General features: G+C 48.6%; 1 protein-coding gene across 5 annotated transcripts in view; it reads right to left on the reverse strand.

Moving 5' to 3' along the window:
• Nucleotides 1-18,252, reverse strand: part of LOC144159277 (uncharacterized) — a 352,228-nt gene that overhangs the window by 148,844 nt on the left and 185,132 nt on the right. Inside the window, exon 1 of one of the 5 annotated variants that reach the window (XM_077690668.1) lies at nt 11,502-11,657. The exons of the other annotated variants lie outside the window; for them this stretch is intronic. The gene's annotated coding sequence lies outside the window, so the exon portion shown is untranslated. Of the gene's footprint in view, nt 1-11,501; nt 11,658-18,252 lie in introns of those variants that run through there. 5 annotated transcript variants of the gene reach the window in all.

Raw genomic sequence — 18,252 nt, forward strand, 5'->3', positions numbered from 1 at the left:
TCACTTTGGCGGGAACATGGCTGCTTGGTGTTTACAAGCGTCTCCTAGATTGGCTGCATAAAGTGGGGCCAGAATGCGTTTTTTTTTTCCACGAGTCCGCATGAAGCGAATGTAAACCCTCTCGGCCGGGATCACGGAGAGGGTAGCGGGCGGCGTGTACCAGGACTCATTTCAGAAACTCTGCCGCCCGTCATTGGGCCCTTTCGCCGGGAGACCGCGATCAAGTCAGCCATGTATTGTTACTCTTGATCTCTTGACCGTATTTCTCATTTGATATAATAAGTGTATTCTTTCATATCTGTATGCGTTAAAGATCAGTCAATGTCACCAGTAAAGTAAACAAATTAACCATAAAACTTCTTCAACGTGTCGACTGCTTTACCACCGATCATCACGCTACCGTAGCGGCAGTTATTCGGCCAAATTTCGCCGTTACAATATTCACTTCTTCGTTACAGCTAAACTAAGTAAAAAATAAACCAACCATAAAATTATGTAATCACGTTGGTGAGGTTATTCTTAATGTCCGTTATAAGTGAGCGTGTACAAATTCGCTACATTCACCCAAGCTTCGTTATAGCGGAGTCTTTCAAAAAAAGGAGAAACCAATTATAAAAGTCTGTAATTAGCACTTCACTAAAGTTTTTTTGCCATAATGCGCTGCGTTTTAAGTTTGCGTGTACAAATTCGCTAAATCAACTTTTTCGTTACAGCGGATACTTTTAAATAAAGAAGAAACAAACCATGAAAGTCCGTAATTACTTCGTTCTGAGCGCACGCGAAGCCCCTCTGCTGAAATAGTGTCATCCGTGGCCCCCAGCACTCCGCCGAAGCGAGCAGCAAACGCTTCGGCCAAACGTCTCCTATTAATTTGCTCCTCCGCGTACGGGATGCGTAATTACGTCACGTACGTCACTCGCGATCGTTGATTCATTGATTGATTGTAGGGGTTAACGCGCCGACGCAACGCAGGCGAGAGCCGCGCCGTAATGGAGGGCTCCGGATTAATTCTGACCCCCTGGGGATCCTTAACGTGCGCCAAAATCTCGAACACACGGGCGCATTCGCAATCTTCATTACCGGCGACGGACGAATAAGAACGAAAAGCGATGCAAACGAAGCGAGCAGGGCACAGGGTGCGAAGCAGTGCAACGAGAACCCGGCCGTTGTCGCAATAAACGCGGCTGAGATCGTCCTCGCAGATGAGGTCACGTACTCGCTTTGAATGAGGATGCGCCAGAGAGCGGCTCCGCCACTCCTCGAGACGACGAGCTGGCGCGCGAATGCGAACGGATGCGGTAAGGACGTCTTTACGCGGGAACGATAATGACCGGACGTCTCCGCGAGAGGCAGCATCGGCGCGCTGGAGTAGCGGGAAAAAGAAAAAGACAAAAACGCGCGAAACAGCGACGGAATCGGAAGACGGCCAGTCATTGCGAGTCTCCCCGATGCGCAAGTTGCTCCCTGATTATTCCTTTTTTTTTTTTTTTTTTTTACCAAGTCGTTTCCGAAGACACACTTTGTTAACGCAGGCGGGAAAACAGGCGCCCAAATGTTCGATTATTCTCGGATATAATGTTAGACCCGTCTTATTGAGATACACAGCGTAGAAGTTGCAAGGGCGAAATGAGAATGCGATAATCGTAGTTCCCATTCTCATTCATTTTCTTTTTTTTTTTTTTTTAAGTGCAGAGAACTTTAAGCGCTCTCCTTGTCGTCGTAGCTCGCTGGCTGGACCCAAGTGGAGCCAGAGGCCGTTCCGTCGTCGCGGCGTAAAGCCAAGCAGTTTATATAGTCATAGACGATCGAAACTCATGAACCGCTGGCGTTTGTTCAGCGCAAAAAAAACTGCAGGTACATTTCAGGTAAAATATACGGAACTAAGCGGCAGCGCCCGCGTTCATTTAGTTAGGAACGCTCGTTGGGTTGGTTTTTTACGATAGTAAGCGAAAAAAAAGTGACAGTGCAGCGGGAGGAAAGCGAGCACAAGAAGAACAGAACTCCCGCTGGCACAGTTTCAGGCAAGGGGCGTGCGGGCACTGCGAAGGCGGGAAATTTGAAATGCGCTGGGTGGCAGCAGTGAGCAGATAACGGCACTACAGCCCATTATGGTGAATCACTGCTCAGCATTTCTGACAGCTTCCACGTTGAGTGGAACGGCTTTACTTTTCCCATTATTTCTCACCCGCCTTTTCTTTTTTTTTTTTTTTCTTTTGAAGTGCGGGATGCTATGGTCAGCAAACGACACGAAACGACAACGACATGCTTTGGTTGCGGGCAAACGAATGAATCTGCCGGTAGCCCAATTAACGCGACGTCACTGCGTGAGTGAGGAGGAGAAATCCATCGATGAGTAATTTCTTGACAAGCAAACGAATTTTCATTCGTTATGTGATTAACTTAGCTCATTAACCAAAAAAAACTGTACTGCAATACTGCAACAGCTTGAGCGGGGAAGTTTCACCTCACCAAGATTTCGCTGATAGCAGTCGTAAATTACTCATCTACGTCATCGCATAAGAGCTGTAGACTACCGCCGTCCCCAAAGGCAGAAATTAAGGAACGAGCAAGAGGTCAATCCGCTGGCGCGAAATCGTTAAAAGAGAATGGTGCGAGGACGTAGAACTCGCCACTGCTGTATGATAGGCCCGTCAAGGTGAACTCAATTCCTCGAAAATTTCGGGGCTCGTGTACACACCTGCTCAATACCTTCAACCGGTTTCACGCGGAGTGCTTCAATTCATTCTAGACAAAAGCAACGTTTCCACAGTTCGACTGCCGAAAGCAAATCGAATCTAAACGAAGCAAAACCGACGAAACGTATAGGATAGGCGGCCAAGGTGTTGTAGCTAAAAAAAAAGAAACAACAACACTGAAGTTTTCTGTATATCCTTTGACTGTCACAAACCAGTTCTAAATTCGTTCCAAGTTGACTATCGGGCATCGGCAGTCCCTCCTAAGGGAACGGTTAAGGCAAGAGCTGTTGAACATGCCAAAAGAAAAACGAGAAATAAAAAGGAAGAGGGGGGTGGGGTCAGAATAACGGGGCAGAAACGACCCTCATGTTCCGTTCTTCCTCCTACACGACACAGAGGGATGACCGCGAACACTGCAGTGTCCTGCCGGAAGCGAATTCCGTAAAAATCCGTCAATACTACGAGTGTACCAACGTCACCAGTAGTTTAGCGAAGAAACAGCGGTTCTCAAAACGAAGACAAAGGACAGCAGGAAGCCACCACGCCCTTGTTGTATTCTCGGTACCAACTTTGAAAAGGATGGATTCCGTACCTACTCTCTGCTGGGACCGCCTTCAAATAGGACAAGAATTTCTCCCTATAGCCTGGGGCAAGTGAAGTATTTTGAGATGCGCATGCGCCGCCCACAATGCCTGAAAAAAGAAACATCGACGCAGCTTTTCTCCCTTCGCAACCGCGACGCTCAAACGGCGCATTATACAATAAATCACGGAGAGAGGAAACAAGGTGATCGATCACGCTTTTCTATAAACAGCAGGCCGTGCTGAATTTATAGCCTTCCGCAAAAGGCAGGTCCTGCTGAATTACTCTCCGCAACACTGGAACTCGTTCCCCCCTCCCGGCGAAATTTATTCTGTTGCTAAAACGCTGCACCGTAGTTGTTTCGCCGAGACCCACCTCCACGGGGAGCAGCATCACCGTGCACTGAGGATAGAGATTGGCCGCGCTGACTGGGAAATGCGACACCGCCGTTTCTTAAGTCTTAACCAATTTTAACACGAAAGTGTTCTATTCCGGGATACAGCAAGATTTCATTGACGTCATATCCGTCACGGAAATGACGCCAGTGCAACGAAGCAAGCGGCCTGTAAAGGGTGCACCCCTGCACACAGAGTCTTCTTGCGGGGAAGCAATCTTCAGAACTAATGAGTACGTTATAATTAGGGTTATTCTTTTTTGGTTTCATATTTCAAAACGAGTGTTTCATGCCGGGATACACCAAGATTTCATTGACGTCATATCCGTCACAGAAATGACACCAGTGCACCTTTGCCGAAGCGACCCGCCAGTAGGACATCGCGCGCCAAGCACACCCACAAAATAACCGCCCACCCGCAAATCATTCTCAGCTGCAAATTTTGCTGCACATTTCCCTTTCCTATGACAGAGGAATCAACCACAGCTTTTTTACTTTGTTCATGTATTTGTAATCTCTTGTCAATTTTCTTCGATCCATTTTGGAAGATGAAACAGAAAAGTGAAGAGACCAAGCTAGGTACACTGTAAAACGATTCCCACCCTTGACGGTGTAAATCGCTGTCTATAATTGACACTTTTACACCCTATCGAAAGAAACGCAAAGGGAAACACTCTTTGAGGGTTTTTCGTCATTTATAACACCCTTACACCCTAACAGGAACACAAAAAATACTCCCTTTGGAAGGGTGTTTTATCGTGAATTACACCCTTTCAAACGGAGTTACTATTTGTTTTTCTGGTAGGGTGTAAGCGTGTTAGTTGTAGGCAAATAGGTCTAAATCATTTTACAGTGCAGGTTATGTCTGGAGAGAAATTTTCCTTTCTCTCTCACCAGGAACGAAAACCGGAGTCGCAGTAGGTGTGTGGCCATTTTGACACAAGTTTTAAGTGGATAGTTTTAACCTCGAAAACTTTACGTATATGTCTGACACCTCGCGGAGGTTTGTTCCTTCGCGCGTATATATACGTCACTAACTGGAGGTTGACCCAATACGAGGCCGCTCTCCATCCTCCCTGATTAGAGGCCGTTGCGGATCATCCATCCTAGGAATCCAGCATGAGTAGAAGGAATGGCGGTTGTCCGTGAGAACTAGAATCACGTTACAGGAAAGCAAATGCATGTGACGCTTGAGTGATCATCACCTTTCCCTCTCCTTCCCCTCTTCCTCTTCCTCAACCTCAACCATGGGGCCTCCCCCATCTTAATAAATGTTATACAATTCAATTCAGTTTGCTCTTCATGTTAGAGCGCACGGTAGGATGAGGATGACGATGAGGAGAAGGACGAGGAGTACGCGGCGGAGGAGGGAATGGCGATGCTCATGATGATGACGATGATTAGGAGGAGGAGGACGACGTAGTGTGGGTTCGTTCTTACTTTCTTTCGTTACAGATTACTCCGAAGAAGGTCTCAGGAAACGTCGCCTGCTAAGATCATCGCCGCGAACAATCATGACGCCTAAACAAACACCCGCGTAAAGCCACACAGCGCTTCGATTTCATCACTGGGCTCGCAGCGAAGTTTTCTCATTTATGCTTCCACCCATACAGGACATTGAAAACGTCCTGAAGGAGGCCTCGAGAATCGAGATCAACACTCGCGCGGTCGTATACCAGGCGGTGCGTAATGTGTTTACCACTCACGATGCGGGCGCTGTGGTTGTTTACCGCGGAGGCAAGTACAACGCGAAAGACTGAGCGGCATATTAAGTGGAGGAAGGGTCGCCTGCATCGCAGGCCTCGCTCACATCGCAGTCTCGCGCCGCGTTAGCGAGCGACCTCGTAGACACACCAGTGGGACGCCTCGAGCCGTCGCGGTCGTGGTGCCAATACCGCGAAGTCAGCGTACAACACCGCAGTACGGCGCTACGCATTACGTGTACAATGCCCGCACCATCGACACCACCCAGGTAATCAGAAAGCCACGGCGGACTCCTGTGCATGGCGTTGTAACCGAGCAAACATTGACAGGGAGGTTCTCAGTCCGTGCTAACCAACGGAATACGGTAAGACTGAATTATTCGACGAATAAACCGAGGACTGCGACTGCGGAAGAGTGCGCAGGCTTCATTATCTAGCGGGTGTTGACGCACAACGACAGGGGAACCCCCGCTCGGCGGGGACGACGCAACGACAGCGAACCTCGACGTCGTGGGGAGCGAAGAAGTCATTTGCATAAGCTCGTTTAGCGCTGGCGCGAAGAAGCGGCGTGGCGTCACGACGAATCTATAGTTGGTCCCCGGGCGACGAGATGACGGCGAGATGGATGCGATTCGGCGAAACTTTTAATGCGACTGTGTTAACACGTGTAAGCGCGACTTTAAGTTGGCTGACGAGCATAGAGCGAACAGCTAACGATGGACTTGCAGGCAGCGCGGATAGAGTGATTGTGCGGCTTTGGGGAGGAATCCAAGAGCTTCGAAAACCGGCCTATAGAAAACGAGAAAGAAGCGGCATTACGCAAGAAATATCCCCCGCGGGCGCGCAGCGTATTTGACGCGTTTCTCGCTAATTGGTGCCCTTTCGACCTTTCGAGGGATATAGCACTACATCCATCATCGGAGCTGGCAGTGGGAACTCACAATGGCATCACCGTCCGTCACGTCGTCGTTAACTTGTACAGTTTATGGAAGATGTAGGCTCACCAAAACTGCGATGCTTTTTGTTACAAAGCATCGCAGTTCGTCAATCAACTAAGACAGTCTCTCTCTATCTCCCTCTCTCTCGATATATATATATATATATATATATATATATATATATATATATATATATATATATATATACACGCAGTAAGAGAAACTTCACGTGGAGCCAGAAAAAAGAAATAGTTGAGAAAATGGTTGACTCACGATAACTCCCATGAAGACTGGTCCTCCAGGCGAAACGTCAGTACACCACTGTTTTTGTGTTTAATCATGAGTCAACCATTGTCTCAACTATAAATATATATATATATATATATATATATATATATCTATATATATATATATATATATATATATATATATATATATATATATATATATATATATAGAGAGAGAGAGAGAGAGAGAGAGAGAGAGAGAGAGAGTGTGTCTTTCTGTCTGCGTGAGGGCGGGCGGGCGTGCGTGCTTGTGTTGCGAAGTACAACGAAAGGCCCCCTTATTCTTAACCTCTATTTTGTTCTTAGAATTCTGCTAGACCCGTGTCTGGCTTCTCATCTGTCTCTTCACACCGGCGGCATATTTTATCCACTACAAAAAACTGTTACAAAAAATGGTAACTTGATTTCAATTTCTTATTTCCTTTTTTTTTGTAATCATTATTGCGTCAGTTGTGCGCAGCAAGAAAGTTGCGCCTTTTTATTATAACATGTTTGACTTCCGATCGCGTAGCTTTTTCCTTAAGATCGTCCCCTCATTTTTCATAATCAAGCTGCTATCTGTTTTTATAAAGAGACGGGGCTTTTTTTTCGTATATGAGCGAGGCGTCGTTGGAGAGATGCATTGCACGGTCGTAAACTTTTTATGGGTTCTCTCTATATTGTCCCACAAGCCCTGCATTCGGTCCAAGCCGCTTCAAATTTTTTCGTACCGGAATAGTTATACTTCACGGTGCTTTACCATCTGATGTATTTTCTTGTGAGATTATACAAGCAGTGACCGGCTATAAATACGCGTTTGAAACCACTGCGAAACAAGCACTGCAGAGTTGTAATACATTGTCCGCATCACGCATGAAAGCAAACCCTCATGAATACCACTGATTTTGCTGAGAAATAACGAGATGTCTGCGATAGTTTCGAGAATATTTTATGCAAACGCTCTAACTTGACCCGACCGGGATCCTCATATAGCAGTCGTCATTGCTTTTCAGTCATCTGTCGTTATTTAAATTGTAAACAAGATGTTCTTCGCCAGGCTGTAAAGCCGCAGCCTCGTGAACCGAGCTCAGACTTTCAAATGAACGTAAGCGAAGCGCTCAGAGAGTGCTCAAACGTCTCAAGAGAAATTTGACGACGCACCATCAACTCCCGCAGTCGCTCATGGAAAGAAAAAAAATCCTTAAAAAGTGGACATCCTTTAACGCTCGATGCACTGGGGGCGGTTACGAACAACTTTGCGCGACTTACTTTCCGTGGCTGACTCGGAGAGGATAAAATCCTCTTCATGTAGTCCTGCCCACAACAAACCATTAGAGGAGTTTGCATTTTTAGTACGGTTGTTTGTTTGACTGGAATAAAAACCTTCCAGCTTGCCCCGTCGTTTTCTTCTGTGTCCTGTGTTTTCCGCTGGCTTTTATTCCAATCAAACATGTACCAACTAGCGCAGTCCAGCGGCTTGTTTGTTTGTTGTTTGTTTTTACGAAGAGATAATAATAAACGCTTATTCCTGTTTAGACTTGATTGAATAAACCTGCAATAGATGAACAGATACCGAATTCGGCGGCACAGGCAACCGATTTCGCTATAAGCGGTTTTTCGTTAGACGGGGATGGTTCGCTCTCCCTCCACCACGGATGGCTACGATGAAACACTTCGATTTCGTTGTAACAAGGCTTAAGTGTCCATTCATTGGTTTAAACAGTAGGACTCCACTAACGTTTTTTTACAGCAGCGTACAACAATCACTGGTAAACATAAGTGCGTCCACATATTGGCCTATCTAAAAGCCACAAGCCTTGATCAATCTGTGTAAATAGCTAAAATCATGTTATAAAATCATAAAATCATATGATAAAATATTATCCTAGAATCAAAAAATCATATAATCATAATCGTCATTGTAATCATCATTGCCACCGCAATCACCTGGCGTAGCAAGCCAGGCGGCTTAGCTCGGCGAATATTGCCGGATTCATTAAAGATTGTTCTCTCTCTCTCTCTCTCTCTCTCTCTCTCTCTCTCTCTCTCTCTCTCTCTCTCTCTCTCCTCTCTCTCTCTCTCTCTCTCTCTCTCTCTCTCTCTCTCTCTATCTCTCTCTCTCTCTCTCTCTCTCAATTCAATGCAATTCAATCACATCCACACTGCATGTGCACCTGTTGGGATCTTCCGTTTCCGCTAAACTTAGAACGCCTTCATCGCAACCGGAAAGTTCATCTTTCCGGTTGCGATGAAGGCGTTCTTAGGCAGTCAACATCACATTTTGGGCCACTGCGAGTCAAGCTACAAACGCCGTGTTAGGCTAGCTGGTCTCAAAGGTCGTACAGGCTCCATACGGCCTTAGGGCCTGCGCTTACATTTCCCCACAGGAAGTCTGACTATCGATTCAGAATTTGATATCGGCATAATTATTGTTGAACATATAAAATGCTGCTCCACTGAGCGCCAGAAAAGAAGAAAAATTTTATGTGGTGATGACTCACCGCTGACTAAACTATACACGAGCGGCGCCGCAGGTGCGAATTCGCAGGTAAATCCGTGCCGTGTAGAACGGGCTTAAGTCAACAGACTGTTTTTACAGAAAACGATGACGGAGCCGAGAAAGGCGTTAGTACAGTTGGCATTGAATAAATTAACATAAGAAACGCCCCTTAGAAAAAACTATACATATGTTTTATCGCTACCAGGAATGCCAACTTTGTCTACATCCTCCTACAACCCGCCGCGGTGGCTCAGTGGCTAAGGCGTTGCGCTGCTGAGCACGAGGTCGCGGGTTCGATTCCCGGCCGTGGCGGCCGCTTTTCTGATGGAGGCGAAAAGCAAAAACGCCCGTGTGTACGAGATTTCGGCGCACGTTAAAGATCCCCAGGTGGTCAAAATTAATCCGGAGCCCTCCACTACGGCGCGCCTCATCGCCTGCGTTGCGTCGGCGCGTTAAACCCCACAATCAAATCAACATCCTCCTACAAGTGGAGGCTCTTGAAACTTCTTATCGGATAAACGTTTTCCTGCGGCTGACGCAATCTTTTTTGTTTGTTTGTTTGTTTCTTTGTTTTTTGTTTTTGTGTTTGGTTCGGCAGCAAAAATAAATGACAACAGGTTCAAGCTAACAGACAGCACCGAACGGTAACAATAAGCAACCGATTACGAAAAACATCCAAGTTCAATCAAAAGTAAACGGAGCACAGGTTCGTGAACTTAGGATGGTAATGGTAAAACATCTTTACTGGTTGTTTTTTTTTTTCATGTTCGGCTGGCAGCATTGCGTGTACGCGAGCGGATTTTAGTTACGCAGGATTTTTAAAAGAGTTACTGAAAGGCTGCTGATTAGGCACCCGTCTACTTAGGCACACGGTGCTCCGTACAGATTCGATGATTGATTTGAGGGTTTATAGCGCCGACGCAACGCAGGCGATGAGGCACGCCGTAGTGGAGGGCTCCGGATTAATTTTGACCACCAGGGGATCTTTAACGTGCGCCGAAATCTCGAACACACGGGCGTGTACGCTTTTCGCCTCCTTCAGAAAGCGGCCGCCGCGGCCGGGAATCGAACCCGTATAGATTCGATTGCACCTGTACGTGTTCTGAACGCAACTCAATGGCTAGGTTCCAATAGCATTAGCCTACACCGGACGATTTCGTGGACCTCGTACCGAGCACACAATAAAGTTCTTCTCTCTCTCCCTCAATGTTTCGGTGGAGCCACCCGCATTTCCCTGTGTGTAAGTCGCTTGCGCTAAGGTTCATTCGTACCAGAGGGAGCGGCGAAGCGGCACGCAACAGCCTTAGGCCTAACGTCACGCTTTGAGGCCTATATAAAGTCATCAACCAGATCCAGTTGAAAAACGTACTCGTTATACTTCAAGCTGCTGGTGCGGATTGACGTCGTAAGACTTCCAGAGCGAAACGTCGGGCGTAAGCGCGTACCAAATAGCTGCTGCTGCTAGATTAGCAAATTGTAACATACCCGCTGTGGCGTATTAGAGAATGCTTTATCGGAGGAGTGTAGTTGCTTTCGCACGAAATTCTGTGGTTGGCGCTAGCAAACCATTTGTCTCTAACAAAATGGAACGTTGGGCGAGTTGGTACGTATTCATGATGGAAATTAACAGCGCAATAAACGACGACGGACACCGAAGAAATTCACAAGACGGGCGCCCGTCTTGTGAATTTCTTCGGTGTCCCTCGCCGTTTATTGCGCTGTTACTTCCCAGCATGCATCTGTCTGTTTAGCTGTTGTTTTGTTTTGTTTTTTTTCTCGGTGTGGTTCGCAGCTCCGAGAGTCGAAAAATGGGCTATTACCACTCGAACGAAACAACCCTTTGGAAGAAGGGAACAAACAGTACAAGTGTGACATGCCCGGCCTTAGCAGCCGCCCCATGCACCCCTCCCCCCCCCCCCCCCCAAAAAAAAAAAAAGTGACTGTCCCCCGAAAAATTAGGACACGACGCTTAAATCAAACAAATTTCCAACACAACGTAGCAAAACTTTTAAGCCCGATATGCCCCGTCTTAATAGAGTATCTGTTAACCCTACCCCGGAAATGAAACTTCTTCATAATTGCAACAGCGACAGGAACTGCCCTGATGTTTCTGCAAAAATAGCGCGATATTTGAAGCGCCACACAAAATCTCCACCTCGCGTAGCACATATATATATTTGCACAGGTGTTCTGCACTATCAGAGCTCCGAGGTGACATAATCAAATAAGCATTCAACCCAGCACCGAGACTGGCGCGTATACCTCGATATACTCTCATACGAAACCAAATCAGACCTGGAGGGGAAAAAAAAAACGCGATATGGTTCGATAACATCGCAACTTCGCATAGATAGCGCGGAGAAGCCACGCGAGAAGTCAGCGCCTGCGATGAATAAAAAAAAAAGGATAAAGAAAAGCTCACCCGACAAATTGAATCGCCGAAAGATATTCCAAAGTCGCGTTGACGGAGGCACAACGTGGGTTTCGGCCCGGGACGGGACCGGTTGGAGAGCAAACGTTCGGGATCGGAACGGCAACGAGATCTGGGCGCATGGCAGGGGAGGGGGCGGTTACTCGCCTCGGGCGGGCATCCGGGGGAAAAAAACGCGTTCATCGAATCGCAGAGTTTGCCACCAGCGAAGGGAGACGGCAGAGGAGGCATCCTGCGCGCGGCAACCGACTGACCTTCCCCGCAATCCCGTCCCCTCCGCGTCACGCCTGGCAGAACACAGGGGTCGGGTACACGAGCGGTGGCATAAGGTAGACGTATGCAAGCAAGCACACACACACTCCGCTGTTGCTGCAGGCCCAGGAGAAGAGGCGCCGAAATGGCAAAAAGCGCCCGAGCGGAAACGTAAGGTATTGCCTGCAGAACCACGAGGAGGGGAATCAAACCGGCCGATTTCTTTCTTTTTTTCTCTATCTCGCTCTCTAACCCTTTTTGTGGTTACACAGCCTGCTCTGCCGTTCTATTTCCTGGAAAACAGCGCGGGAAATTCGCCAGTCGATAAACGCATCAACGCTGGTGCGCTGCACCCCTCGCCAGTCGCGTTGTGTGTGCCTATAATGACATCAACGAAAACTCCGCAAACAAAAAACATACAAAACAATCGAGAAAACCTCACTTGGACCTGTAATTGACTCGTGGCATTTTCATCGCGCTCATAACCTCTACGCAGAAGAACATCGTTAGCGCCCACACGTAAGATCGATGTCCTTGCTTTGATTTTCTTTTTCTTTCTCTCCTTCTTAATTTCTTTCTCTCTTTTTTTTTCTTTTTTTTGTGCATTCCTTCCTTCCTTTCTTACTTTCTTTCCTCCTCTGTTCCTTTCTTAATTTCTTTCTTTCCTTTCTGCTGACCCCATTGATCTCACTAGCTCCCAGGTCTAGCTTAAGGGGCACAGAACATGCTAGAAGTGAGGCAAGCTCTATATAGCCTAATTTGTATGAAGAACTCAACTGCCCCACATTGAACTAATTGGCTCATTTGTCAACCTCACGTCTTTTATTCGAGGCGTTTCACCCACTACTTCCTGTACAACCGGGAAGCTGCAATAGCCACCACACCACCACGACAAGCCCCGAATTCCAAGCGCTTGTCGGTGGCAACGTTACTCTCTCTCTCTCTCTCTCTCTCTCTCTCTCTCTCTCTCTCTCTCTCTCTCTCTCTCTCTCTCTCTCTCTCTCTCTCTCTCTCTCTCTCTCTCTCTACGAGAGCTTGGCGAGGCAAGCAAAAACGAGGCCAAAATCATCTCAGCTACATTCCATTCGCTTTTTTTTTGTATTCCTGCAACTGCTAGGCGAACTCGAGTTTCCGCCAGCTCCCACGCCCAAGATCACGTGGTTCGTGTCGCTGGTGTCTGCTACGTGTACAGGCACTGTGCGTAGCGGAAGTTTCCAAAAGTAAAAGAAGGAGAGATCGTGGTCTTTTTTAAAAAAACTTCCAAATCCCTTTACATTATCTTTATACGCAGCTGCGACATTAGATGACCTTTTTTTTTCTCTAACCGCTGACGATTATACGATCCTCTGATTGTGTATGAGCCATTCACGAAGGTTCATCATCATGCATAAGTGTCGTCGTGGTCAGGCTGGCTTATAGTATAGTCCTTCGAAATGTGGCCAGTCTGCCATCCAAGGCCTTCAGCGAGGTCCGTTTGGCGATGAAAGCCTCGGGCAGACAGCACACCGGTCGACTGTAGCGCCCTCTCAGTAAACCTTTTTTTTTTTTTCTACTGAGACATTTTTCTTAAAACTAAATAGTTGTTTTGATACCTTGTCCTGGAAAAATTATTTCTTCGCATCTTTTTTAGGCTCCGAATAAATTTACTTAGGAATTTTTAAACTGTGAGCAGTGCTATTGACGCCTCTGATCGTCTGTTCACAGCTTAGTGCAAACGACTACAGATAAAAGCAGCGTGCAAGCAGACGACACTTATTTTTCTCTTCTAATTCTCAGAAAAAATATTTCAGGCGAGAACAAGTGATCACACAAATGACTTGACAATAAAAATTTTATTAGAACAGCAATTTAAATATTCAGAAATGCCCCCTCGGCGCAAACGCGGTGAGTGCGCTGCAAGGCGCACTGGCGCCGCGGTCGACAGGCGTGCTGTTTCTCGCGCGCTTTCATCGTTGCGGCGACACACCGCTGTGACGCAAAACTGGCCCGGACGGCAGATTAGCAAATTTATCAGAGACTATACTTATAAACTTGCCTTGCGGTGAGAAAGCACGCAGGCAATGCGTGAGAAAAAAATGAATACCCGAAGCTCAAACATCCGGCCGGTGAAAAAGACGGCACAGAACGGAAAACGATATCGACTTCCACAAAGAAACCCATGCGCTTGCTAACTCCACACATCCGGATAATTCCCACGCACCGTTTTCGCTTTCATTCGACCAAAATTCTAACTCATCGTTCCCTCTCTTCCTCGCTCCCCGAGTTCGGCAAAGCAGCATTTTCGTCTCCGATGCAAATTAATCAATCAATGTTACTTGTAAGATGGGACAACCCAGTAAGTCTCAGCGTCCCCTGTTAACCCAAACAGTTCACAGCGAGCGATCTCAGGTCGTCACCGCACAAAGCCGCCTGGGAACGAGCGCTCGCACACGGAGGGCGCGAAACGGCGATTGTGCAAGGCAAAACCGTGCGACGAAAACAGATCCGGCAGGCGCGGCCGCGACAGCAGAAACGAAGACCGATGCATCAACGCTCAGCGACGCATCACTTGTGCGCGACATTGAGCGTCCCCGCTCGCATACGTGATACCGCGCGCCTCCGATCCCGCCGCTGCTGCTGCAATGCAAATGATGCTCCCCGATGACAGCGGCCGTGCGGGGGCTGGAAATCACGCGCTGAGTGATGACGACAGGTGGGGAGGGGGGCCCGGAACGACGCGGCTCGGCGTAGCGCGCGTGTAACGCGAGCGCCGCGAACCGCGGCGGGGGGGATGTTACGCGACGCGCATAAGCGCATGCACATATGCGCGGCTCTGGAGCTCTAACGCGCCACAACCATAACCGGGCGCCGAAGGCCGATCAACAGGAAGCCGCGGCGCTTGCGCCATGCGCCCGAACGCCGCTATACTTGGCCAAGGAGCAGATCTCTCTCAGCCTCGATGTTATCGCCCATCGCGCTCTGCTCACTCTGCGGCGGGCACCAACAGAAAAACAGCCCAGCTGGTTCGTTCGCACGACACGTCGGTATAGGGTGTGAGAGAGTGTTGGCGCCGTTTCCTCCGACAGGGCAAAAGCAGCATCCTCTCGGGGCATTTATTCATCACGAGGTCAGTCCCATGAATTGCTGTGCCGGGTACTGTTATAATAAAACGTGCTGTGGGGTAATTGGTTCACACTGAATGAGGGGCTCAGCGCAAAAAAGGACGAGGACGGTGGCCTGTCTGTCTGGGCCTGTCTCGTCTTCCTGTCTCGTCTGCCACCTTACCGTCTTTTTTGCGCTAAGCGCCCCCCCCCCCCTTCTCCTCCGAATGCGGGCACTGCTGTGCGCATGCGTGTGTGTATACGCTCATGCACCACACACGCAGACGTGTACACAGGCTGTGTCACAAGTCTCCACGCCGTGCTTGAAGCCATTAGCGAGAAAACAATTCATCTCTGTCGAGCGAGATTGAAATGTTTTACTCCAGATAGCTGTACAACGCACTTCACCAGCTTGCTATAGCATAAAACAATCCGGTCGCACTAAACATTCCTTCTAATGAATTCTTCGTGGTGAAGGACCCGCTGCGGTGGCTCATTGACTAAAGCGTTGTGCTGCTGAGAACGATCGAGGATGCGGGTTCGATTCCCGGTCGCGACGGCTGCTTTTCTGATGGAGGCGAAATACGGCAACGCCCGCGTGTGTAGATTTAATCGCCCGTTACCTATCACCAGGTGGTAAAAATTTATCCGGAGCCCTACACTACAGCGCGCCTCATAGCCAAGGTGTAGGTTAATCGGCGAGTTAAACCTGACAATCAAATCAAACCTCCGTGGTCAAAAAACGTCTAGGCTGGCATAGAAAATTGTGGCGAAGACTGCGCACACGAATGCTGTTGTGCACCAATACGCCCTGCAGGAACGCCAACTTTCTCTGACGATGATGATGAATGATCGTGGGGGAAGCGAAAGAAAAGAACGCCTCCCGTGGAATGCTAACCCACACCCATCCTCACCTCTTCACCTCCCCTACCTGTCCTGCGTGCGGGGCGTGTTCTAAGGACCCCTTCCCCCCTCTCTCCTCCCCCCCACCTCTGGGAGCAGTGGTTGCACTGCTCGGACGGGGCCAGTCAAGAGCTGGTCACGGCGGTCGCGGACGCCCTCTGGCCCTCCCCAACCCCACTTCCCTGAACCTGAAGTTGAAATAAAGTTTGCTCTCTCTCTCTCTCTCTCTCTCTCTCTCTCTCTCTCTCTCTCTCTCTCTCTCTCTCTCTCTCTCTCTCTCTCTCGTGGCAGGAATCGAACCTGGGTGCCCGCATTATGAAGCCGGCGTCTATCCGATTGCTCCATATCGACATGGTCGAAGCGAGCGCCAAGCAGCAGCTACCGATTCGCCCCGTACACCCTAAACCGAAACGTTAGGCCTACGGAGTTCACACCCGTGAATTGCTATGAGGTGTTCTAGAATAGTGCGGCGTGCCTCCAGAGTTGCACATACTCGCAGTGTGGGGTTTGCCACCCAAAGAATCAATCACGAGAGGTCCCCGTTCAACCATCGTCATGGTTACACGGAGGGTAGCATGATTTTGCTCTCTTGTGCCAAGCAGTAGCGCCTTGAAACCCGAGTGCCTAAATAGATTTTCGAACTCCTACCGAAAACCGCCCCTGAACCATTCTTGTTGCCGGAACTGCAACGCAACCCGAACTATCATTCGTAAACATCTGAGCGTGAAAAAAGCAGAGAGAAAAAAAAAATAAAAGAAAACCGGTTTCAGCTTTCAACGTTGCACGTAGCTCGCAACCATTTTTTTTTCTTTTTTTCCGTTTTCGCGTGCCGAAAAATGCAAATCGGAAAGTGGTCGTCAGCCGCCGGCATTTTCCCGAACCTTACGCCCACTTGCAGTGTGTGGGAATCAGATAATAGACAGCGCGACTTATGTAAGTCTAAACCCCGTGCGCGTCGCAAACAACCATTCTGTATATTGACGGTCTCCCTGCAGTGGTTGAATTTATATGGCGCAAGGAGTACGGTCCCACACGCACAAAAAAACACGCTCTCTCTCTCTCTCTCTCTCTCTCTATATATATATATATATATATATATATATATATATAAAGGCTCGCACGCGCGCAAAAAGATGTAGCCCATGCCAGCAAGCCGTGTCAACTCTTATCGTTGAGCCGGCAATAAACCAATTGTCGTCGAGTAGATGAGCGCAGCCGTCACACCGAGCACTGCGGCGACGAGCAACGCAGCCCAAGCGAGCCAAGCTCGACGAGGTCCGCTACCCACCAGCTACTCGCCTTCCCCGGCTTGACCTTCCGGCAGAAGATAAATTACACCTGGCGCCGCTGCCGGGCCCTTTCTAGGCCGAAAAATGTCATAACGGGTCGTAATGTCACTCGCATATGGCACGGTGAGTGCGCGTCATACCACGGCTCGCGCTCTTGGAGCTTTTTTTTTACAAAAATGAAGGAAGCTCACATTAGCGTAAGACTTGAAGGTAGCGAGGCTGTACGCAACCTTCACGACCACCACGACGGTTTAAGTCCTGGATCGCAGCCGATTTGCTTCTTCTTCGCTGCCACAACGACCTTTATTCTATCCTTGTTGGTATAACGACGAAGAAGAAGCAAATGGAAGTAGTAGTAGTAGTAAAGTCCTTTATTGAGATGGGACGGCCGGTTGGCCAGAGGGGGGAAATGGGAATAGCAGGGAGGGAGGATTAACACTACTTGAATCTTCAAGGGCCGTAGAGGATCTAATTGTCCATTGAGGTTCTCATTGTCCAGTTTGAGGGACCAAATGGGTTGTAGGCCCCGGCTCACACTACTCGAGCCAGACCGCTCTCAAGGGAAAAAATGCCTAGCGCGGCAAGGAATTGGGGGTCATGGTATGGGGGATTATCTGGTGAAGAACCATTTGGGAGTGCATTTTCGATAATATATCGATGGTCTGAGAATGCAGTGCAGTGCCAGATTAAATGGTTTAGGTCCGCGATAGAAGTCGCTGAACAGTGCGGACAACGTGGGGGTGGTGACGTCCCAGGGTGAATCCATTTGTATATTATGTGAGGAGTGACAGCAGCGTTCGCAAGAGTCTTATTAATGAAAATTTCGGCTGGGCGTGGTAGGGAAGGGACGCCGTGTAGGTAGCCAAGCGGAGTGCTTGATGCTAGGCGGCATCGGCGGGCGTGGCGAGCGTGGTCCAGCTGCAGGCGAAAGGAGGTGGGCGAGACAGCAGCAGGGGATTGGTCATCCAGCGGAGGGGTTACGAGAAGGCTCTCCCTAGCCGCAGAGTGCGCGGTCTGGTTGCCATGTCCCTGCATCATGTGTCCCGGTATCCATGCCAGGCGAGTTTTAGTGCCATTCTGAGCGAGTATGTTGACCATAGCTTGAATCTGGTGGACAGTAGGATGGTCAGAGAAAGCCTTGTTGAACTCGTCAATAGCATTTTTGGAGTCAGTGAGAATACGAATGCGGGCAGGTAGTGGAGCAGAGACGTTATAGGC

Source organism: Haemaphysalis longicornis, unplaced genomic scaffold (assembly GCF_048455015.1).
Source record: "Haemaphysalis longicornis isolate Haplotype H1 unplaced genomic scaffold, Haemaphysalis longicornis Haplotype H1 scaffold_10, whole genome shotgun sequence".
NCBI lineage: Eukaryota > Metazoa > Arthropoda > Arachnida > Ixodida > Ixodidae > Haemaphysalis > Haemaphysalis longicornis.